General features: G+C 41.1%; 1 protein-coding gene across 1 annotated transcript in view; it reads right to left on the bottom strand.

Annotated features, from left to right (window-relative positions):
* LOC139533897 (neurite extension and migration factor-like) overlaps window positions 1–22,151 on the bottom strand; it is a 75,309-nt gene extending 53,158 nt beyond the window's left edge. Inside the window, exon 1 of the mRNA XM_071332379.1 lies at window positions 21,727–22,151. The gene's annotated coding sequence lies outside the window, so the exon portion shown is untranslated. The remainder of the gene's footprint in view (window positions 1–21,726) is intronic.
* Window positions 22,152–25,224: the final 3,073 nt, after the last annotated feature.

Raw genomic sequence — 25,224 nt, 5'->3', positions numbered from 1 at the left:
TGCTCCCTCTACTTTGCACACCAGTTGGGAGCTCCTACCACTGAGAGGTCCAAGGCTGCCACAGTTATTTCTCTGCTGACTGGGCGGGCGTTGAAATGGGCCAATGGGCGAGAGGAGCTGGATTTGAATGAGGGGTTCATGGCTCGGTTCAGAGGTATCTTCGATCCTCCACCGGAGAGCAGAAAGGGGGGGTGAGCGCCTACTCCAACTAGGGCAGGAGGACAAGACGGCTGCCGAGTACACGCTAATCTTCCGGACAATGGCAGCATCCAGCGGATGGAATGAGATGGCGCTTCGTACACTATTCAGAAGAGGACTGCGTGAGGAGGTTCAGACTGAACTGGTCTGTCGAGGCGACAACCTCTCCTTGGCTGCACTCATCGCGGTCGCCATCCATCTGGATAACCTTCTTTGGAAGCGTCGGTACTCATCACTTCTCTCCCTCCCTCAGTACTGTCACGTTTACTCCTCCCCCTCCGGCATTCAACATCGGCGGTTTACTAATCACCAGTCCTGGCAACCATCATTACGTGCACCTGCACTCCATCATTAAGCACACCTGGACTCCATTACCTCCCCTTCTGGCACTCCCTTAGGTTCCTTCCCCAGGCAGTATTGTTTCTGTTTATGTCTAGACGCTACTCCTACGTTGTATCGTTCCATGTTATTTCTTATATTAAACTTACCACCTGCTTCTTGACTTCCAGCGTGTACAGTGGTTCTTCCTTTAAAAGTTACTAGCTTATGCTGTTAGTGCGGTGCAATGACAGAATGTCTCTTCTCTGGCACTAGAGTCCTGTATCAGGCAAGAACAAACTGTTGGTGGTCCTGGAGTTAGCTTCTTTGGGATAGGGGGCAGTGTTTGGATGAATGAGGTGCCCAAAGTACACTGCCTGTTACTCAGGCCCAGAAGCTAGGATATGCATATCATTGGTAGTACTGGATAGAAAACACTAAAGTTTCCAAAACTGTTAAAATAATGTCTGAGTATGGCAGGTGAAAACCTGAGGACAATACATCCAGATTTCCCCCCCCCCCAGCTCACCATTGATTATAATGGCTGTCAATGGGAATATAAAAGTAATACCTCCCAGATTGCAGTTCCTAGGGCTTCCACTAGATGTCAACAGTCTTTAGAAAGAATTTCAGGCTTGTTTTTTTATTTTTTTTAATGAGCTAGAGTTTAGTTTTTGTAAGTGGCTCCCATTTTGGCTGTTATCGTTATTTATCTCCGGTAATGAATATACTATTCTCCGTCTTAAATTTTATCATTTATTTACATATTAAGAGAACTTGGGGGAATTACACTTGACATGTGGATTGACGATTTTTGAGAAATTGGCACGGTGGGCTTTTGATTTCTCTCCCTCTAAAAACAAAATTGTAAATAACAAACTGGCTTTATTTACAAATTAGTAAGAATGTCTCACCCCATGTTCAAGAAAGGCTTTTATTCAGTTTACAACCGCTCACTTTCAGTTATTTGAAAATTAAATCTCAAATATATATATATTTTTTAACAAGCCATTGAAAGTTGCTTGCAATTTCAGTTTAATCCAGAAAAGACAGAACAAATAATATAACCAATAATGTGGTTAAACTTAAATATACTAATTGATCAAAAACTTTATCAAGTGGAAGGGGGGAAAGTAAGGAACTTGTCTGTCGGGCCAGCATTAAAGACCAAAATTGGTTAAAGAAAATTGTGATAAAAATGTATACCATTTTCATTTAAGGACCAAAAAATTGATAGCTGTGCCATTTAGATTTGAAAATAGTTGGGAAGAGATTTTTGATGTACCAATTACATGGTTTATGAATTAACATGCAATTTTCTGTTTATGATAACCTACTGCAGGCCTAAAACCTATGGGTTTAACCTTCTGACTTAATGATTATATTGAAGATAGAAGCTGCCTCTTAATGAGTTCCGAGAGCCGATCTGTTATCCAACGTTTATTATTATTATTAACCCTGCATTATAATTATATAAAATCCCCTTAGTTATTCTGTTTTTATTTACAGTAGTGATGAACAGCTTGAGTCATTTTGTTTTTCACAAGCGTAGCGGGCTGTGAATTCTGCAAACGTTTCCAGGATGGGCTATTAGCGGGACAACCTTTACCAAAAAAAAGTACTCTAAAGGTTTAACTCCAAACCTCATGCAACTGCAAAATGTCAGATCAAGGATATACTGTACAGTATTTATGCTTTCGTAAATTATGATAAAAATACTATTTCAAAATGCAGATGTTTATTTCAACTATCAGCAGGACAATAGGGTAAATTGATTGACAAATCAATCAGATTTTTATTTGGAAATGTTAGGATTATTTGGCTCTTCAATGCGTCTTTCCCCGCACTAACTCACTTGCAGTCAGTTAGTAGCTTAGGCCTACTCCCGACCGGTCCCGTTGTACAGTGCCATATTTTCCTAACTGAAACCCTTAATTAAATCGCTTTAGCTGTGATTGTAAAATTAATCAGCTGATGCATTTGTCCAGAGCCAGGTGGTATTGGCAGAGAGTCACTCGTCATTGGCGGCGAGTAAGGCGGCATTGGCAGAGAGTCAGGTGGGGAAAGACGCATTGAAGAGGGCGAGGAATGGGATGGAGTCACAATCCATGCCAAGCACACCTGTGAGCTCTGGAACTCCACCTCCTGTTTGTGGACTATGCAAACAACATGTCCTTGATGGGCTAGAATCCATCCACCCTTGATGGGCTATCAGCAGGACAATAGACGCTTGCCAAGTTTAGGGAATTTAAATGTACAGTATTAATGGATATTTGCGAGGCATGTCACTTCTCCCATATCTTTTGCATAGCCCACCAAATGCACTGTTTTCTTACCACATCTGGATGGATCCATAACGAATTACTATAGGAATAAATATCGCTGAATGACAGAGCATGGGGACTGGTCTTTATAAATCAATCAGATGTTTATGTGGAAATGTAAGGATTATTTTGCTCTTCACTTGCAGTCACTTAGTAGCTTAGGCCTACTCCCAACCGGTCACGTTGTACAGCGCCATATTTTCCTAACTGAAACCCTTAGTTAAATCGCTGTAGCCGTGATAGTAAAATTAATGAAGGCTCCCATTGTTATTTGGTTTTATAACTAAAATGCTTGACTATATTTAAAGACATGGATGACTTGTATGATGTGTGATGACATACACAAATTAGTGAGTGATTGATTGATGTACTCTATATTTAAGTAGGCCTTCATGCCAATAAGTAAGTTACGCTAAAACAGCTACAGTAACAAATGCATCTTCGTTTTCTTGGAATAGAAACACATTGTACAGTGTCATATTTTCCTAACTGAACCCCATTAGCATACAGTACATCGGCTACAGTAAGAAATGCATTTTCATTTTTCTTGGAAGAGAAAAACTATAATATTCATCAAATTAATTAAGCTACATTTGTAAAAATCAATCCCATATTGTCTGTTCTATTCAAGGCTCCCTTTGACTCTTAGGCCTACAGCTATATGTCTCTGGTGGGCAAACTAGCATTAGCTACCATTAATGGCAACAATGGCTGACACTTAAATAACGTGTCACTTAAATAACGTGCCATAGAATTTTGCGGCTAACGACACTACTTTTAAAGGAAGAACCAAAATGTTTAATTCATGTAAGACATTTTTGAAGAAAATCATTAAATCTTAAGATTGTTGAGGAATTGCACTTATTAATTTTTTTAAGAAGCTTCTTACGTTTTTGCGTAAGAAGTGTTTTGTGAATCTGGGCACAGATCCTTGGCTTTCATTGCCTATATTGGCGATCATCTACCTTGAATCAGAAATGCACAATGAAAACTGGTACTGCTAGTCTTCACAGAGTTCTATTGAGCAGTGACAACTTTTTGATCCTGCCTGTGAAGAAATTCCAATCACTCTAAACATGCTAAATTCTCAGAGTAAATCGTATGTAACTTTTTAACCTTATTTGGTAGAGACATGGGGTTTGTACTAGAGGTCGACCGATTATTATTTTTCAACGCCGATACCGATTATTGGAGGACCAAAAAAAGCAGTTACCGATTACTCGGCCGATTGTTTGAATTTATTTGTAAGAATGACAATTACAACAATACTGAATTAACACTTATTTTAACTTAATATAATACATCAATAAAATCAATTTAGCTTCAAATAAATCAATTTGGTTTAAATAACGCAAAAACAAAGTGTTGGAGAAGAAAGTAAAAGTGCAATATGTGCCATGTAAGAAAGCTAACGTTTAAAGAAATTTTAGGTTGTAGTTATTATAGGAATTATAGGACTATTTCTCTCTATACGATTTGTATTTCACGTCCTGCACGGTGTTGGGCTGTAAGCACAACCCCCACCTGTGGACGTCGGGCCCTCATACCACCCTCATGGAGTCTGTTTCTGACCGTTTGAGCAGACACATGCACATTTGTGGCCTGCTGGAGGTCATTTTGCAGGGCTCTGGCAGTGCTCCTCCTCCTCCTCCTTGCACAAAGGCGGAGGTAGCGGTCCTGCTGCTGGGTTGTTGCCCTCCTACGGCCTCCTCCACGTCTCCTGATGTACTGGCCTGTCTCCTGGTAGCGCCTCCATGCTCTGGACACTACGCTGACAGACACAGCAAATCTTCTTGCCACAGCTCGCATTGATGTGCCATCCTGGATGAGCTGCACTACCTGAGCCACTTGTGTGGGTTGTAGACTCCGTCTCATGCTACCACTAGAGTGAAAGCACCGCCAGCATTCAAAAGTGACCAAAACATCAGCCAGGAAGCATAGGAACTGAGAAGTGGTCTGTGGTCACCACCTGCAGAACCACTCCTTTATTGGGGGTGTCTTGCTAATTGCCTATAATTTCCACCTTTTGTCTATTCCATTTGCACAACAGCATGTGAAATTTATTGTCAATCAGTGTTGCTTCCTAAGTGGACAGTTTGATTTCACAGAAGTGTGATTGACTTGGAGTTACATTGTGTTGTTTAAGTGTTCCCTTTATTTTTTTGAGCAGTGTATTTAAAAAATCGGCAAAATTGGCGTCCAGAATTACCGATTTCCGATTATTATGAAAACTTGAAATCAGCCCTAATTAATCGGCCATTCCAATTAATCGGTCGACCTCTAGTTTGTACTATTGCTTTTCTGACTGAATGTTCTATTGAATGGACATATTTGTATAAACCTTGAAAATGACTCTATACAGGGTGTTCACCCATAAGAGGATAATTCATTCAAGTATTGAGAAAGGATTTCTGCTGAAGAACGCATGGAAAGTTTAACCAGAAAGAGAGACAACAGAATGTCAATGTGATGTAGGCCTAGTCCTTGACAGAACCCAAAAGAGGGGCCAAAGATTATAGCAACAACCTTGTAAATTAAACAGTTTTGTTTTCAGCCATTCATTTTTCTCCATAAAACATAACGAAGCTAAGGTGACATATTTAACTTTGCTGTAAAGTCAAGACTTTGAAAGCCTCGGCTCTCATCTGGTTCAATAAGCAATTATAATGGCTACAGTTTGAGGCATGACTCATGATTCTGGATTTCTCTTGTATCTATATTATTTCTGCCTTTTAGATATTAATTTAGAGAGAAAACAAATGGAGCAATAAAGGTTATTCAAGGACGCTAAATAGATTTTATTTTAGATTAAATTACAAATACGTTCAAACAACGAATCCACAATATGTGAAATTTTCTGGTCCTTTTTTTCCTGTCTGACGTCTCTTGTAGTTCAAGACTCTTTGGCCCATTTGTGCTGCTGTATTGAGAGGCAAAAACTCAAGCTAATTGAGATTCAGCCTCTCATCTCTGTACCCATACAACCCCCTCCACTAACCCCCTCCAGTTACACAGGCAGGCCACATCTCAAACAGAGTGGGGCGGGTAAGGAGGTGGGTGGAGTGGGGCTAAGGAAGGGGAGTGGGGGGAGGGGTGTGTGACAGAAAGGGGGCAAAAGAACAGAGAAGTAGAGGGGTTGAATGCCGATTGCACGATACAGCCCATATAGGAGATGTCCTGGGTAGAACTGGAGACGTGATGGTTGAGCATGTTTTCTCCCTCTTCCTTCAGGTGGGAACTGGGAAGGAGTACAGCTACATGATAACAGGAGCCTCTGCAGTAAACAGGAGGAGCTCTTCCTTATTACAGTCAATAACACCTCCAGCACACAAACAAACCTAATACACACATAGTGGAAGGGTGCCATTTGCTATCACTCTGACCAGTTTCGGGTGTTAGATTTTGTATTGAAGACAACTGTCAACATTGCTGGCTGACCTGCCCTTTCATTCTCCCATACATCAGCCTCCTCTTATGTTTCACTCCAAATCATTAAACAGCACGTCACAATTAAAAGACGAATGAGCAATTAGGTTAACCTCTTATGAAACATACTGTATGCAATGCATTATTAGAGTATAATCTAATAGAGTATATAATTTAGGCCTTCATGTATTGTGTACATTTTGTACATCATTGAAGAAATGAATTATATTCTTCCCACATTTCCAGTGCAAGAAAAAAAACAAGCAAAAACAGAATTGCTGGTGACTGCATATCCCTTTGTCCTCCATTGTCACAACTTATTTGTCATCATGCGTATGATTATCATTTTATTTCAGATCAAACCAGAGGACACAAGAAGGAAAAACATGGTGACTGTAACAAAGGAGCAAAAGCTCAATATGCTCATTAACATGCAAACGGCCCTCGTCCCAGGGCTTTTGAAATTAGTTTTTCCTTTTACAGTCACAAATGTGATAACTTTTCCATTATAAAGCACAAAGACTTCATTCCAGGGTGCCTGATGCCACAAATGACGGAAATAAAAACAACTCTACAGAGTGAGACATGTCTATCACAAATGAACTTGCCACTTCATCCAGTTTAGAGTGTATCTTTAGTATCTAGAGTTTTCAAAACATGTTTTCAGGAGGGCATTGTGAAAAGGACTAATATACTGAACAAAAATATAAACACAACATGCAACAATTTCAAAGATTTTACTGAGTTACAGTTCATATTAAGAAATCAGTCAATTGAAATAAACTCATTAGGCCCTAATCTATGGATTTCACATGACTGGGAAAACAGATATGCATCTGTTGGTCACAGATAGCTTAATACAAGGTAGGGGCGTGGATGAGAAAACCAGTCAGTATATGGTGTGACCACCATTTTCCTCATGCAGCATGGCACATCTCCTTCGCATAGAGTTGATCAGGCTGTTGAGTGTGGCCTGTGGAATGTCCCACTCCTCTTCAATGGATGTGGGAAGTTGCTGGATATCGGCGGGAACTGGAACTCGCTGTCGTACACGTCGATCCAGAGCATCCCAAACATGCTCAATCTGTGACATGTCTGGTGAGTCTGCAGGCCATGGAAGAGCTAGGACATTTTCAGCTTCCAGGAATTGTGTACAGATTCTTGCGACATAGGGCTGTGCATTATCATGCTGAAACATGAGGTGATGGCAGCAGATGAATGGCACGACAATGGGCCTCAGGATCTTGTCACGGTATCTCTGTGCATTCAAATTGACATTGATCAAATGCAATTGTGTTCATTGTCCGTAGATCATGTCTGCCTATACCATAACCAATCACCACCATGGGGCACTCTGTTCACAATGTTCACATTAGCAAACCGCTCACCCACACGACGCCATACAGGTGGTTTGCGGTTGTGAGGCCGGTTGAACATACTGCCAAACTCTCTAAAATGACGTTGGATGCGGCTTATGGTAGAGAAATGAACATTCAATCATCTGGCAACAGCTTTGGTGGACATTCCTGCAGTCAGCATGCCAATTTGCTTGCTCTCTCAAAACTTGAGACATCTGTGGCATTGTGTTGCCTCTCCATGTAAGGGGGTTAAAATGGGGGTTAGAAATTAAACAAAGGACTCATAAGGGAAATATTTTGAGTAAATTGGAGGAATACACATGCACGCACGCACGAATACACAAACACACAAATTACATTGCACATACACAATTATTCTGTGATACTGTACTTTTCGATAGATCTTAAAACCTGTTTACTTTGTTAATTTTGTTTAATAATGATGTTTATTTGGTATATCAGTCTTCAAAAAAAATGGATAACTGAAAAAAAGAAAGCACTAAAATCATAATAAGCCATCTGGCTTGCTCACGCTTAACGTAAATGAAACACTAATATTTCAGATAGTGTTGTGAACAATTCACTATTGGTTGACAGTACTTTGGTTTGATTATCATTGTTGCTGAAGAAAACAGCTTCATTCATACATTTCAATTTCTTTCCTGGAGCCGAATACTCCCACTTTATCTTCTGATATAATCATATTGTAACATATTCAGCACCCAGTAGCCTGGATTATGTTAAAATATGAAAATATTGTGATGAATTAAACATATTTGTTGTAAGAGATTAAATAAAATCCTAGACTCAAGGGTTTAAGGCCTCTGCCTCAGGATGAGATGTATTCTGAGATAAACTGTCCTTCTGGCCAATACAGTACAAAGGACATACAGTACAGCTCTGGTGTGGATGTGTAACTGTGAGCATATTGACGCCACCTCTCAATCACTGTACCACAGTAAATATCTTCCTGGGTAAATAATGAGCAGGGGAGCAGTTAACCACCAATCAGAGGTTAGCATGGGGTTAGGCATGTTGCATGGGAGGAGGTGTTGATTTCTCCTGATAGAGTACTGGACAAATACAAACAAATGAAGCATGGCGTGGTGACTCACAGCTCTAATGAAGCAGTGTATTGACTAAATTCCCCCTCTGTCTGCGAGGCGTGCATCCCAGCTGCCCTTCTGAATACCAATTACTGTACCGATGGGCTGCTCTGTCACTCAGCTCAAATGCCAGTGAGCTGGTGTGTGTGTGAGTATGAGAGAGAGAGAGAGAGAGAGAGAGAGAGAGAGAGAGAGAGAGACAGAGAGAGACAGAGACAGAGACAGAGACAGAGACAGAGACAGAGACAGAGACAGAGACAGAGAGCTGTGGGTCAAAAGCTCAGAGGATGCAGAGAGGAAGGAACAGAGTGTGTGAATCTAGAGCTTTAGGTTTGCCATCTAACTGAATTCCTTTTCAGTTCCATTTTCATATCCTATCAAACCAACTATCCTCAGAAGATCTTGGAGCGCTGTAATCTATTACTCCTCAGTAATAGAGAACAAAATGCTGATGAACAAAGAGGCTCAAATTGCTACAGAGCCCTTTTCTACTTATATTTGGTGTGATGACGTGCTGACATAATTAGTCAGTAGCATAGTGAGAGGAGAAGATGACAAGCATTTGGCATCTACAGAATCATCGGTACATTGGATTGGTAAAGACTCCCATAATAGTACTGTACCTGAGGCTCAGACTGGGGACAACAATAACTGTTGTTCAATATTATAGCTCCTCTAATTCCCTCCGCACGGTTTTGTGGAAGGTCTTTGTTTGATATCTCTCATCTTCGCCCCAAACAAAAATGAAGGAGCCGAATAAAGAGTGGGCAATATAAATAACGCTGAGCAGCCCAAGGGCAGGGCAGTACAAAGCCTAGTAAACAGCAATTGATTTGAGCAGGGCCAGGGCCGGTCCTCTCTCCGAGGAGGTGCCTCCGCTTCTACTGATGGACGGGCCTGACAGCAGCTCCTTCAGCAAACTCTTTTTATAAAATGTTTTATTAATATTTATCCAGCATTAGAGCCATCCTTAAGACTGAAACTAGATGGACTAGACAGTCCCCCCCCAGACAAGGAGTTATGGAAGAAGGGAAAACCAGCTGAAAGTCATTATTCTTTTTCAAGCCTTGAAGATTTATCTGAATAATGATGTATTGTGTACCATGGTTCGATTGTACTGTATGTCCACGAGGCTGGAGAAAGGAATTTTAGGAATATTAGTTAATCCTCAATAAAAGTGTTATGCAAAGGTCCTGACAGAATTACAGTACATAAAGGTAAATGTCTATGCCGTCAATTTCTTTGTGGGAGGTAGTATTTGCATTTTCTTTATCATATGCTCGATGTAGGGTTGAAAAGATGATACGTTTCTAGCCATTTTGCTCCCGAGTGGCGCAGCTGTCTAAGGCACTGCATCTCAGTGCTAAAGGCATCACTACAGACCCTGGTTTGATCCCGGGCTGTATCACAACCAGCCGTGATCGGGAGTCCCATAGGGCAGCGCACAACTGGCAAAGCATCATCCGGGTTAGGGGAGGATTTGGCCGGGGTAGGCCGTCATTGTAAATAAGAATTTGACTTGCCTAGTTAAATCAAATAAAAAGTAGCAGAACAACATTGAGTACAACTTTTTATCCCTACACCGCTTAAAGGTTAATCAAACCTATGACCTATGCACCACTGAACTTTAACCTACAGCGCCTTCAGAAAGTATTCAAACCCCTTGACTTTTTCCATATTTTGTTGTGTTACAGCCTGAATTTAATGGATTCAATTGATATTTTGTGTCACTGGCCTACACACAACATGCCATCATGTCAAAGTGGAATTATGATTTTATACATTTTTACAAATTAATTCATAATGAAAAGCTGAAATGTCTTGAGTCAATACGTATCCAATCCATTTGTTATGGTAAGCCTAAATAGGAGTAAACATTTGCTTAACAAGTCACATAAGTTGCATGGACTCACTCTGTGTGCAATAATAATGTTTAACATGATTTTTGAATGATTACCTCATCTCTCGACCCCACACATACAATTATCTGTAAGGTCCCTGAGTTGAGAAGTGAATTTCAAATACAGATTCAACCACAAAGACCAGGGAGGTTTTCCAATGCCTCGCAAAGAAGGGCACCTACTGTATTGGTAGATGGGTAAAAAAAAAGCAGACATTGAATATCCCTTTGAGCATGGTGAAATTATTAATTACACTTTGGATGGTGTATCAATACACCCAGTCACTACAAAGATACAGACGTCCTTCCTAACTCAGTTGTCGGAGAGGAAGGAAACCACTCAGGGATTTCACCATGAGGCCAATGGTGACTTTAAAACAGTTACAGAGTCGACAACTAAGAGGTTTTAATGTCCCCTGTTTTGGAGAACTGCTTGGTTCTGGTACTGGTTCTGAACAACATTTTCACTTATAAATCGATCTGTGGACACCATAGATTGGAACGGCTTGCATTGAGCGTTAGCCCTGATTCTCACAGACGCAGGAGTATGTCTCTTTTGCCTGTGTGAAGCAGGATGTGAAATCTGTCACCACTAGAATCTGGGATGTCCCTCCTACCATTTCATTGGCTCTTCAGACTTTCCATCAACTCCTTGCTGAACCCTACGTCACAGCCACAAACAATGCATAAGCCTTGACTCCTTACATCGTAGCGCAGCAGGAGAGAGTGATTTTGTCGCTGAAGCACATTCAGAGATCGATTTAGAGCCAGTAGTCTAATATGAGCCACGATTAATATGAGATGAAAGGTGAGTTCCTAATGAGTTCATGAAGCCACACTAGAGCTCTGTGAGAAGTTCACAGCAATGGGGGCAGACGTTTTGATCAAGAGAGACCTTTAGAAAATATGCACATTTTCTCTAACACTAGACATACAAATATGCATCTTACAGTTATAAGGAAAGTGAAATCTTATAGTTATTCAATTTATAATTTGATTATACTATATTTAGAAAGCATATATGTCATTTCAAGCCTTAGTCATACAGTTTTGTAGAATAGGAAATACATCATAAAATATTTCATATTTTCATATTTTTATCATATTTGTACTGGATACTTGAGCTTGTGTCCTCAAAAATGACTACACCACAGCAATTTATAACCCTTTTTACCAGAAAGGTGAGATTTGAACCTTTCTTGGAGTATGCAGCATTACTAGTTATTGTTTATGGCCCTCTCATAATAAATCATTACTTTGGGGGATTAAGTAGATTACATTTCCGATTACATTTTGTAACGTTTTACTGGTTAATGGCTGTGATAGGAGAAAACTGAGGATGGATTGTGTAGTTACTCCACAATACTAACCTAATAGACAGAGTGAAAAGAAGGAAGCCTGGACAGAATAAACATTTTACAATAAGGCACTAAATTAAAACGGCAAAAATGTGGCAAAGAAATAACCTTTATGTCCTGAATACAATGCGTTATGTTTGATGCAAATCCAACACAACACATCACTGAGTACCACTCTTGATATTTTCAAGCATGGTGGTGGCTGCATCATGTTATGGGTATATTTGTCATCAGCAAGGATGGGGAGTTTTTTAGGATAAAAAGAAATGGAATAGATCTAAGCACAGGCAAAAACCTAGAGGAAAAGCTGGTGCTGTATGTTTTCCAACAGACACTTGGAGACAAATTCACCAGTCAGCACACCAATAACTTAAAACACAAGGCCAAATATACACTGGAGTTGCTTAAATCGGCTTGAAATATATATTTTTTAAGAATAATGTGCAAATATTGTACAATCCAGGTGTGCAAAGCTCTTAGAGACTTACACAGAAAGACTCACAGCTGTAATTGCTGCCAATGGTGATTCTAACATGTATTGACTCAGGGGTGTGAATACTTATGTGAACAAAATGTGGAAAAAGTCAAGGGGTCTGAATACTTTCCGAATGCACTGTATCAATACAACATGTAATTGAGGAAACACTGACTGAGAGACTGGAGAGTATGGTCATTTACTGAGAGGTTGACCTGAGAAGTTAACCAAAATGTTGAGGTATCTGATTGTGAGAGACAGGATATAACAACAGCCGTACCTTTGAAACTTGGGCCCTCTCAAAATAGATACGTGAAACATTTTTTTTGTCTGAATGCAAGGAGGAACTTTTCTGATGACGCAAGTCATTAATGGCTGGCAGAACGACTCCTCCCCCTTCACAGCTCTAGTGCATTAAACTGGAGGCTCAATTTTCAAGGGGGGGGGGGACACACACACACAAAAGCCTCCTGCCAATCCTCTCTGAGTGCATGCCCCTACAACAACAGCACTAGGGCCTCTTTACAGAAAGACCTCTGACGGACAGCCTGACATTCTGCAACAGCCCAGAATGCCAACATGCACTCAGCCTACAATAGCAACACCTTCTCCCTAAATATCATTGTGAACCAAAGCCAATAGTCAGATATTTGTTAATAATAGAAACGTGCAAGAGTCCTCAGCTAAGAGACATTGGTAATAGGTTATTTAGCAAATAAGGGTGGAGCTGAGAGAAAAATATTTTTTTCTAAAGGTACAGATGTAACAACTGTCTTCACTGCTTCTAACTCTCTAATGCCTGGAAGCCTTAGGGAATCTACAAAATGTTAGTTATTTTTAGAGTGTGTGTGCCATATTTATGCCTTATTAATATACACTGAGTATACAAAACATTAAAAGGGATAATCCACCCCCAGAAATAAAAATCATGAAACTCCAGTCGATTTGGTGAAAGCCTATGTTCTGCCAGTGTGTAAAAAAAATCCCTATGATTTAACTTCTAAGTCAGTGGTCGCCAACTGGTCGATTGACTGGTCGATCTTCCAGGCATTGCTAGTCGATCACCAAACATTTCTGGAGAAAAGCCAACGATAAAGGGGCCAACAGTAGGTGCAAAAACTGGTCAGTCTCACCGGAGGAAAAGAAGGAGAGAACAGGGACCGTGAGAGGCGGACCCTCTGCTGCTCTCTTCCTCCCTCCACGGAGACTAATGCTGTGTTCAAAACAACTGGGAACTCCTATATATCCGACTTCAGACTTCAGTGCGTTCAAAGCAACTGGGAAATCGGAAATAAAAATGAGATCCAACTGGGAATAATAGATTTGAACGGTCATCCAACTCGGAATTCCAAGTCGGACACTCAGGCATCTTTCTAGAGGGCAGACTTTTCAAACTGAATATCACCAACGTCATGATTTGACCTCGTTTTTTCCCCTGAGTTACCGCTATATGTACAAAAGTATGTGGATCCCCCTTCAAATTAGTGGATCTGGCAATTTCAGCCAAACCCAAGGTGTATAAAATCGTGCACACAGCCATGCAATCTCCATAGACAAACACTGGCAGTAGAATGTCCTTATTGAAGAGCTCAGTGACTTTCAAAGTGTCACCGTCATAGAATGCCATCTTTCCAATAAGTCAGTCCGTCAAATTTCTGCCCTGGTCAACTGTAAGTGCTGAAATTGTGAAGTAGAAACGTCTAGGAGCAACAACGGCTCAGCCGCGAAGTAGTAGGCCACACAAGCTCACAGTCAATTTGCTTACCGCCCCAATAGATCCACAGACGATGCAATCGCCATCACACTGCACACTGCCATCTGGACAAGAGGAATACCTATGTAAGAATGCTGTTCATTGACTATAGCTCAGCATTCAACACCATAGTACCCTCCAAGCTCATCATTAAGCCCAGGGCCCTAGGGTCTGAACACGGCCCTGTGCAACTAGGTCCTGGACTTCCTGACGGGCCGCCCCCAGGTGGTGAAGGTAGAAAACAACACCTCCACTTCGATGATCCTCAACACAGTGGCCCCACAAGGGTGCATGCTCAGCCTCCTCCTGTACTCCCTGTTCACCCATGGCTGTGTGGCCACGCATGCCTCCAACTCAATCATCAAGGTTGCAGACGCCACAATAGTAGTAGGCCTGATTACAAACAATGACGAGACAGCCTACAGGGAGGAAGTAAGGGCCCTGGGAGTGTGGTGTCAGGAAAATAACCTCTCACTCAACGTCAACAAAACAAAGGAGCTGATCGTGGACTTCAGGAAACAGCAGAAGGAGCACCCCCCTATCCACATCGACGGGACCACAGTGGAGAAGGTGGAAAGCTTAAAGTTCTTTGGCGTACACATCACTGACAAACTGAAATGGTCCACCCACGCAGACAGTGTATTCAACATCAGGAGGCTGAAAAAATTTGGCTTGGCACCTAAAACCCTCACAAACTTTTACAGATGCACAATTGAGAGCATCCTGTCAGGCTGTATCACCGCCTTGCACAGCAACTGCACTGCCCGCAACCACAGGGCTCTCCAGAGGGTGGTGCGGTCTGCCGAATGCATCACCGGGGGCAAACTGCCTGCCCTCCAGGACACCTACAGCACCTAATGTCACAGGAAGGCCAAAAAGATCATCAAGGACAAAAACCACCCAAGCCACTGCCTGTTCACTCTGCTATCATCCAGAAGGCGAGGTCAGTACAGGTGCAAAGCTGGGACAGAGAGACTGAAAAACAGCTTCTATCTCAAGGCCATCAGACTGTTAAATAGCCATCACTAGCACTTTAGAGGCTGCTGCCCTATATACATAGACTTGAAATCACTTCCTTTAATAATGGAACACTAGTCACTTTAATAATGTTTACATATTCTGCATTACTCATCTCATATGTATATGCCGTATTCTATTTTATTCTACTGTATCTTAGTCTATGCCGCTCCGACATTGCTTATCCAAATATTTATATATTCTTAATTCCATTCCTTTACTTTAGATTTGTGTGTATATACAGTACCAGTCAAGAGTTTGGACACGCCCACTTATTCAAGTTTTTTCTTTATTTGTACTATTTTCTACATTGAAGAATAATAGTGAAGACATCAAAACTATGAAATAACACATATGGAATCATGTAGCAACCAAAAAGTGTTTTGAGATATTTGAGATTCTTCAAAGTAGCCACCCTTTGCCTTGATGACAGCTTTGCACTCTTGGCATTCTGTCAGTCTGTTTTGAGACCCGCATTTCTTTTTTTTGGGGGGGGGGGGGGCTTTCCTGTTTTGCATGTTATTTTGGCATTAATACGTGCTACATATCAGTTTGCAAACAATGTAAAAATATATATACACTACCGTTCAAAAGTTTGGGGGTCACTTAGAAATGTTCTTGTTTTTGAAAGAAAAGCAAATTTTTTGTCCATTAAAATAACATAAGATTGATCAGAAATACAGTGTAGACATTGTCAATGTTGTAAATGACTTTTTATGGAATATCTACATACAGCGTACAGAGGCCCATTATCAGCAACCATCACTCCTGTATTCCAATGGCACGTTGTGTTAGCTAATCCAAGTTTATCATTTTAAAAGGCTAATTGATCCTTAGAAAACTCTTTTGCAATTATGTTAGCACAGCTGAAAACTGTTGTCCTGATTAAAGAAGCAATAAAACTGGCCATCTTTAGACTAGTTGAGTATCTGGAGCATCAGCATTTGTGGGTTCGATTACAGGCTCAAATTGACCAGAAACAAAGCACTTTCTTCTGAAACTCATCAGTCTATTCTTGTTCTGAGAAATGAAGGCTTTTCCATGCGAGAAATTGCCAAGAAACTGAAGATCTCGTACAATGCTGTGTACTACTCCCTTCACAGAACAGAGCAAACTGGCTCTAACCAGAATAGAAAGAGGAATGGGAGGCCCCGGTGCACAACTGAGCAAGAGGACAAGTACATTAGAGTGTCTAGTTTGAGAAACAGACGCCTCACAAGTCCTCAACTGGCAGCTTCATTAAATAGTACCCGCAAAACACCAGTCTCAACGTCAACAGTGAACAGGCAAATCCAGGATGCTGGCCTTCAAGGCAGAGTTACTCTGTCCAGTGTCTGTGTTCTTTTGCCCATCTTAGTCTTTTCTTTTTATTGGCCAGTCTGAGATATGGCTTTTTATTTGCAACTCTGCCTAGAAGGTCAGCATCCCGGAGTCTCCTCTTCACTGTTGATGTTGAGACTGGTGTTTTGCGGGTACTATTTAATGAAGCTGCCAGTTGAGGACTTGTGAGGCGTCTGTTTTTCAGTGTCTTCACTGAGGACTTGTGAGGCGTCTGTTTTTCAGTGTCTTCACTGTCACTTTCCAACCTTGTTGAGGATGGCTCGTTGTCATCCTCAACAAGGTTGGAAAGTGACAGTGAAGATGAGTCCTCAGAGTCTGATGTTCAAGAGGTAGGCATTGAGGAGGTCCAGGGAGAAGACATGGAAGCCTGAGAGGAAGACAACCAAAGCTTTAGTTTCTAGACTATTATTCACAGATGTATGTTGAAAACGTTTTTGGGAGATGCGATGAATCATTGGGGATCATTCAATATTCCCTTTCTTTGTTGTTCAGTGAAATCATCCCATGCAAAGAGTCAACTCATTTCATTAAAGTTCAATTCGTAAATTGTAAAAACGAAATTGTTTTTAAAAATTTGTATTGGAAGGATTTAATAATTTGCAGTTATATCTACTTATGATCATGTAAAAGGTTTATGTTCCTGTCTCCATATGATATGGTAAATATATGCTATGCAAACAACATCTACATTTAAATGGTATTAATATTACTTTGCATATATTTCCATTAATTCACATATATACTCGTTAATTCCCATATATTCCCGTTAATTCTCACAGAAGGTTTCCACCTCTGAATATTCCCCAAAGTGTGCAACCCTAATAAGGCAGCTCCATAATGCAGGTGTTTCAGCCTAGCTCAGTGATTTCTGTGGTGGTGGGGCAAGCCAGCAGAAGATACGGAGCATTGCCCCGTGATTGGCTCAGTGTTCTGTCACTCGTGGGAACACTACGTCACCACCAAGTCTAACGGTAGAGATCGAAAATTCAAGCCCCTTGGGTGCTGCCATAGAGTTACATTAGAAGTGCTCATCCAAGAAGGCTCAAGGTCATTGGCCACAGATAAAATTAAGTCAAATCACGTTATATCTACAGTAGCTTTGATTGGACTATCAACATCATACTTTCAAAATCTTAGCTAGCAGTCATCATCATGAATCAATTCAACAATCTACTGGCAAATCCTTTTAAATCCTTGTCATATGAAGATAAATAATTATAGATAAAACATATCGGTGCTCATCGGCCATTGGACATAAACATTACACAACAAGTTGGAAATTGCAAATTCAACAATGAGTGGTTTGGAAGGAATCAGTGGATAACTGCAAGCATTGCAAAGCAATTATTAGCCTGCTATTCAGTGGAGTGGCTGTGTGGTCCCAAGTCTAAGTTTAATGATCTCTTTTCCTAGTTTAAAATGATATACATTCATCATTGGCCATGCTGTCAATGAAGCATGATTTGTGCCTCGCTCAAAACAACTGTTAACTCAGAACTACAAAATCTGACTTTCGTGAGTTCAAGATAACTGGGAACTCGGGAAAAACGAGCTACAACTGGAAAAATACGTTTTGAACTTTCATCCAACTCCGAATTGTAAATCGGGATCTCAGGCCTCTTTCTAGAGCTACGACCAGAAGATCAATGATGTCATCATGATTCAACTTTTTCCAGTTGAGTTCCCAGTTGTCTTGAAAGCACCATAAATCCAGAGAATGCCAGACTTTGATGACAAAGTTTGATGACAAAATTTGCCCACGAAGGACCGCTGCGCCACCTTCCTGTTCAAGTGAGCACAGCACAAAAAAGTGAGTCCAAAAATGTTTTGTATGCTGCTGCATAAATGATGTAATATGCCAGGGAGATATGTATACTGTAGCTAAGAAAGTAATACTAAGTGTATGTTGTGTAGTAAGCTGTTAGTAGCCCATGTGCCTCACCCTAATAATTTGGTCTTTCACCTCTTAATTTCGCCTACTGTTCTGACTTGGTGGTGCACATGTAGCCTATAACCTGTTTTTGAGAAATGTAATCATCAAATACTGTAAGAGCTTTCATTGTCTGCTTATATGCCCCCTTTATTTATCCTACGGTTCTGACTTGGTGTACAGGGAGAACACTGTAAGAACGGCCCATGTTCTGAATTCTGTCGCTGTACATTTCAAAAGTGCTGAACAAATAGTTATACTGACTACGTACGTCCAAGCTTTCTCATTAATGTCTTAATTGAAATTACGGATTGCATCTTATCCGCCCCTTATTCCATATTTTGTACATCTCAATTATCAATAGAAACCACATTTGTTTAAACAAGGCAGTAGATGAGGCTGAAAGGCAGTAAATGAGGCTGAATTAACTGTTTAGCTGCCAGACAAGGCTCTGCTGATAGCCAGGTGTAGCAGTGGTAAGGTGTTGGGACTGCTGTTGGGACTCTGCTGTTGGGACAGCTTTAGGTAGGCCCTAACAGTTTGTGGGCACCGTTTGTCACCGTTATAGTGCAATTAATGTATTGTTTAGTGTTGTGTTGTGTAGTAGCTTTGCTGGCATGCATCCCACATTATAATTTGTTTGCCCCACCAAGATTGACGTGCTAAAACCGCCATTGGTTAACTCCAATGCTTCCCACAGTGGTGTCAAGTTGGCTGGATGTTCTTTGGGTGGTGGACCATTCTTGATACACACAGGAAACTGTGACAAAAACCTGTTGCAGTTCTTGACACAAACTGCTGCGCCTGGCACCTACTAGCATACATTGTTCAAAGGCACTTAAATCTTGTGTCTTTCCCATTCACCCTCTGAATGGCACACATACACAATACATGTCTCAAGGCTTAAAAATCATTCTTTAACCTGTCTCCTCCCCTTCATCTACACTAACTGAAGTGGATTTAACAAGTGACATAAATAAGGGCTCATAGCTTTTACCTGGATTCACCTGGTCAATCTATGTCATGGAAAGAGCAGGTGCTCTTAATGTTTTGTATACTCAGTGTATAATACCATATGCAAAAGTCTCACAGAGGATATTTTCAATAAAGAAATACAGCTAGTGATTCCTTCATAATCTGACACAGAGAGAAAGACAAGAGTCATCCAGGACCACAGCAGTGGGGTTGGTGTTTGTATCTGCCTGCCAGTGAGGAGGATAGTGGTTAGAAGCATTGTGAATGTTACAGGCCCAGCATGGGCAGCTAAAGATCTCAGCACTCTGCTCTGCTCTAGTGTCTGTCTGTCTGTCCCACTAGAGAGGAAGCTCAGTTCAGACTCTTTCCCTGGTGTCATGAAAGTAATCAAAAAGGGCTGAGCCACCCATCTCACGGGGTCGTTACCTTTCTGTTAATTACAGCATGCTACCTCAACTCCCTCCGATGCCGAGCAGCACCAGTCACCGCAACAATGCAGTACTGAGGGAGGGGGTTATCTCTGAGTGAATTAATGAATGAATGACAGATAACCAGGCACAAAAACATTTGCCCACTATTCAACAGGTTAAATCGTATGAAAACATGTCTGTTCATGTTCTGTATGGTCATTTTAACTGGTGGGAAATACCGGTTGATACCATACATACCGGCTCCTATATAGAAGACTGAAATGTGTTAATCAGTGTGACGTCTGCCCAGGTATTGGTACAACCTTTCACCCAACCTCCCAGGCAGCCTCGCTCCTCCCCCTCTGGCACTACTTTCAGATAAACACAATGCAGTGCTGTGTGCAGCCCAGCCTTCAAGGACCTGCTCTCTCTCTAGTTCTCTCTGAGAACCTTGGGCTGCTGAAGTAAGGAAGACAAAACCCATAGAACGGAGGCACAGAGGACTACATTAAGTGGATTGTTGTTGTCTCACCCTGAACATGCCTAATCCTATTCACTTTCAAACATAATAGGCAAAATGGGATGGGGAAAAACAGCATATTTCTTCAAAACTATTTTAGTACCTTATAACATCAATGGAGTGACCTGGGGCTGGGCAACCAAACAACACCTTGGGACAGTAAAGGAAACGTACTAGGTCTGGCACTGGGATGGGTAGCTCTTAGCAGGAACCCTGCTTGAGTTGATATACAGACCTGATCAAATGAAAGGATTTTCAGTGCCGATTGTTGGGGACACTCTGGGCTAAATTAAGAGGGTGTATTTCGTCCTCTTATCTACTGTATTTTCAAAAACATGAAACCAAAAAAATGACCTTCAATTTCAAATTAACACTTGTGCATAATTAAGCCTGATAAACAATTCCCCAGCCCTTTCACAAAGGAATGTTGTTGAGTTAAACTCTGCCTCTTAGGGACAACCACCTGTGAAAGATAGCTTTATCCAGGCATTATTCTGGAAAGAGGGTGAATCATTTAGTTGAGCTATCCTTGCAATTTGGCAGAGAGCTCCATATATGTTATTGCCATCCATGTGAGAAGTAGGATAGAGATTACATCTTACAATGATAATAATACTGTAATAACAATAATGTTGAGACAATTTTTATTTGCTTGTCCTTTTTGTAAACCCTAAGAGTGTATTTATGCGAGTTCGACAGGTCTGACCTTATGTCACATACAAATATGAACGGAAATTGAACACAGCATCTAACCACAGGGAAAGAAGAAAAGCTGGGAACTCCATGCTGAAAATAAATGAATCTGGGAGCACAGAGCAATGGTCGATTTCATGCCAAGGGGAGCACATTATTCAGTGAAATGTTCAAGTTTAAGCATCTTGTTTATTGAACTAAGCACTGCCAAATACTGCAAAGGTTGTCCAGGATCTGGACTGACAATTCTCATATTGCCTGTGTGTTGTGTGTCTGTGTGTTTTGGGGGATGGGATATGGGGTGCAGTTTGCTGGTACCTCTAATGCTCCAATGTAGGGTATCACTTTTTTCTTAATAAGGAATGTTGTCTTTCAATGCATTTTATGACAATTGCTTTTCTGCACAGTTTAAAAGTGAAGTAACTGTATTCAATTAAATACATTCTTAAAGATACAAACACAACAGATTAATGTTGATTTAACGTGATACATGAAATACCCTCCCCCCTTTTCTCTCGAATGCAGCCGAAGAAATTGTAGGCTATTTGACGTTGCATATTCTTTATGCAAGTGTGTTGCCCTGAGCTGAGAACCATATTCGTCATTGTACAACATTTAACTTACCTCTCTTTTCACACGGGCTGCGCTTTTCCCGTCGCCATCATTCCATTTACAGTTATTTATTTGACAGATGGAAACTGTATCTTCTCCTCAATGCAGCGAGTGCGACCTCACCATATTTTTCCCAAGCCCGGACTCCCTGTATCAGCAGGTGGACGCGCCTCCCTATGATGGAGACAGCGCGCCTTTACCCCCCTACCACTCCATTTTATTGTACACTCTTCTTCGTAGTCCAGCAAACAAAAAAATATATTGGCCATTCCATGTGTCGTGTACATTATGTTATATAAAGGAGCGCCATGTTCGTGTTCGTTTTCTATGACGCACCCTGGATCAATGTACACCGAAACTGGATGATGCTATTGTTATGTCCTATCTTTTTTTCCACAGATGCACCCCGTCCCTGACAACGACGGTAGGCTCGTGCCAGTTTGCTCCCCCTCTTTTGCGACGTGCCATAAAGAGCGCGCCCACAAATTTCACTCGGGACCGCGCTTCTCCATGCCCAGTATAACAGGTGCAGTTTGGTTCTCAAGGAAATTAACTATTACAATATCATCACTCGAGTTGACACTTTAATTGACAAGCAGAGCTCTCTTCTCTTACAATTTATATTTAGCTAAACCCGGAGCCTAGTTTTGGGGCTTTATAAATTGGATGGATTGTATACTGAACAAAAATATAAACGCAACATGCAACAATTTCAAATATTTGACTGAGTTACAGTTCATATAAGGAAATCGGTCAATTTAAATACATTCATTAGGCCCTAGTCTATGTATTTCACATGACTGGGAATACAGATGTGCATCTGTTGGTCACAGATACCTTAAAAAAAAGGTAGGGGCACGGATCAGCAAACCAGTCAGTATCCGGTGTGACCACCACTTGCCTCATGCAACGTGACATGTCCTTCGCATAGAGTTGATCAGGCTGTTGATTGTGGCCTGTGGAATGTTGTCCCACTCCTCTTCAAAGAATTTGCAAAGTTGCTGGATATTGATGGGAACTGGAACACGCTGTCGTACATGTTGATCCAGAGCATCCCAAAATGCTCAATGGGTGACATGTCTGGTGAGTATGCAGGCCATGAAAGAACTATGCCATTCTCAGCTTCCAGGAATTGTGTACAGATCCTTGCGACATGAGAGGACAGTTAGAACAGTTAGTTGCTAACCAGTCAATGTTCAGGTCACCCAAAAAATAGACCTCTTAACATCACACACACAATCAAGCATTTTACACACATTATCTAGATACTGACTGTTAGCACTTGATGGCCTATATAAAACACCCTAAAATCATAGGCTTTAGATGAGGCAGGTAAACTTGCAACTACAACACTTCAACACTTGACATGAGATAATCTCTAAGTATTATAGGGATATGGCTCTGAACATATACCGCAACAGTGATGTGTTGTGTTGGATTTGCCCCAAACATAACGTTTGTATTCAGGACATAAAGTTAATTTCTTTGCTACATTTTTTGCAGTTTTACTTTCGTGACTTATTGCAAACAGGATGCATGTTTTTGTCAGATCTCCCCAAGGAGATGTGGGTGTGGAGTCAGGCGCAGGAGAAACAAGTTCCGAAGGAAAAGGGCGTTTTATTCAACAAGCTCAAAATAACAGGACACCGGACTACAGCAGTAGCCAAAAACCCCACTCAGACACAGTCCAGGGAAAAACCACCTGTTAAAAATGAACTAGAGAAAATGCAACCCAAACTAACTGACAGTCAAACGAAAACAATCCCGCACAAAAACCCAAAGGAAATGTCGAGATAAAACCCCCCCTAATTAACCAAAATGAAACCAGGTGAAACACAAAACAGACATAACCAAAAGAAAAGGAAAAAGGATCGGTGGCAGCTAGTAGACCGGCGACGACGACCACCGAGCGCCGCCCGAACAGGGAGAGGAGCCATCTTCAGTAGAAGTCGTGACAGTTTTGAAATATTTTCATTCTGTACAGGCTTCCTTCTTTTCAATCTGTCATTTACGTTAGTATAGTAGAGTAACTACAATGTTGTTGATCCATCCTCAGTTTTCTCCTATCACGGTCATTAAACTCTGTAACTGTTTTAAAGTCACCATTGGCCTCATTGTGAAATCCCTGAACGGTTTCCTTTCTCTCCGGCAACTGAGTAAGGAAGGACACCTGTATCTTTGTAGTCACTGGGTGTATTGATACACCATCCAAAGTGTAACTAATAACACCATGCTCAAAAGGATATTCAATGTCTGCTTTTTTAATATTTACCCATCTATAAATAGGTGCCCTTCTTTGCGAGTCATTAGAAAACCTCCCTGGTATTTGTGGTTGAATTTGTTTTTGAAATTTACTGCTCGACTGAGATACCTAACAGATAATTGTATGTGGGGGTCCAGAGATGAGGTAACTTGCAACTTATTATGTGACTTTTTAAGCACATTTTTACTCCTGAACTTATACTGAACATAAATATAAATGCAACATGCAAAGTGTTGGTCCCATGTGTTATTAGCTGAAATAAAAGATCCCTGTAATTTTCCATACGCACAAAACGCTTATTTCTCTAAAATGTTGTAAACAAATTTGTTTACATCCGTTAGTGAGCATTTCTCATTTGCAAAGATAATCCATCCACCTGACAGGTGTGGCTGTTTAATCAGCTTCTTGATATGCATGATCATTACACAAGTGCGCCTTGTGCTGGGGACAATAAAAGGCCAGTCTAAAATGTGCAGTTTTGTCACACAACACAATGCCACAGATGTCTCAAGTTTTGAGGGAGCGTGCAATTGGCATGCTGATTGCAGGAATGTTCACCAGAGCTGTTGCCAGAGATCTGAATGTTCATTTCTCAACCATAAGCTGCCTCAATGTCGTTTTAAAGAATATGGTAGTACATCCAAACGGCCTCACAACCACAGACCACGTGTAACCACGCCAGCCCAGGACCTCCATATCCCGCTTCTTCACCTGCGGGATTGTCTGGGACCAGCCATCGAAGAATTTCTGCACAAACTGTCAGAAACAGTCTCAGGGAAGCTCATCTTCCGTGCTCATCTGCGTGCTCGTCGTCCTCACCAGGGTCTTGACCTGACTGCAGTTCGGAGGTGTAACCGACTTCAGTGGGCAAATGCTCACCTTGATGGCCACTGGCACGCTGGAGAAATGTGCTCTTCATGGATGAATCCCAGTTTGAACTGCCTAAAGTGCGCAAAGCTGTCATCAAGGCAAAGGGTGGCTATTTGAAGAATCTCAAATATAAAATATATTTTGATTTGTTTAACACTTTTTTGGTTACAACATGATTCCATATGTGTTATTTCGTAGTTTTGATGTCTTCACTATTATTAGTAAAAATAGTAAAATAGTAAAAATAAAGAAAAACCCTTGAATGAGTAGGTGTTCTAAAACTTTTGACCGGTAGTGTATATGAACTGTAAGTCATTAAAATCTTAGAAATTGTTGCATGTTGCGTTTATATTTGTGTACAGTGCATTTAGGCTTTC

This window comes from Salvelinus alpinus, chromosome 1, assembly GCF_045679555.1.
Source record: "Salvelinus alpinus chromosome 1, SLU_Salpinus.1, whole genome shotgun sequence".
NCBI lineage: Eukaryota > Metazoa > Chordata > Actinopteri > Salmoniformes > Salmonidae > Salvelinus > Salvelinus alpinus.
Note: the sequence above shows the minus strand (reverse complement) of the source record. Positions and strands in the feature narration are given on the sequence as shown.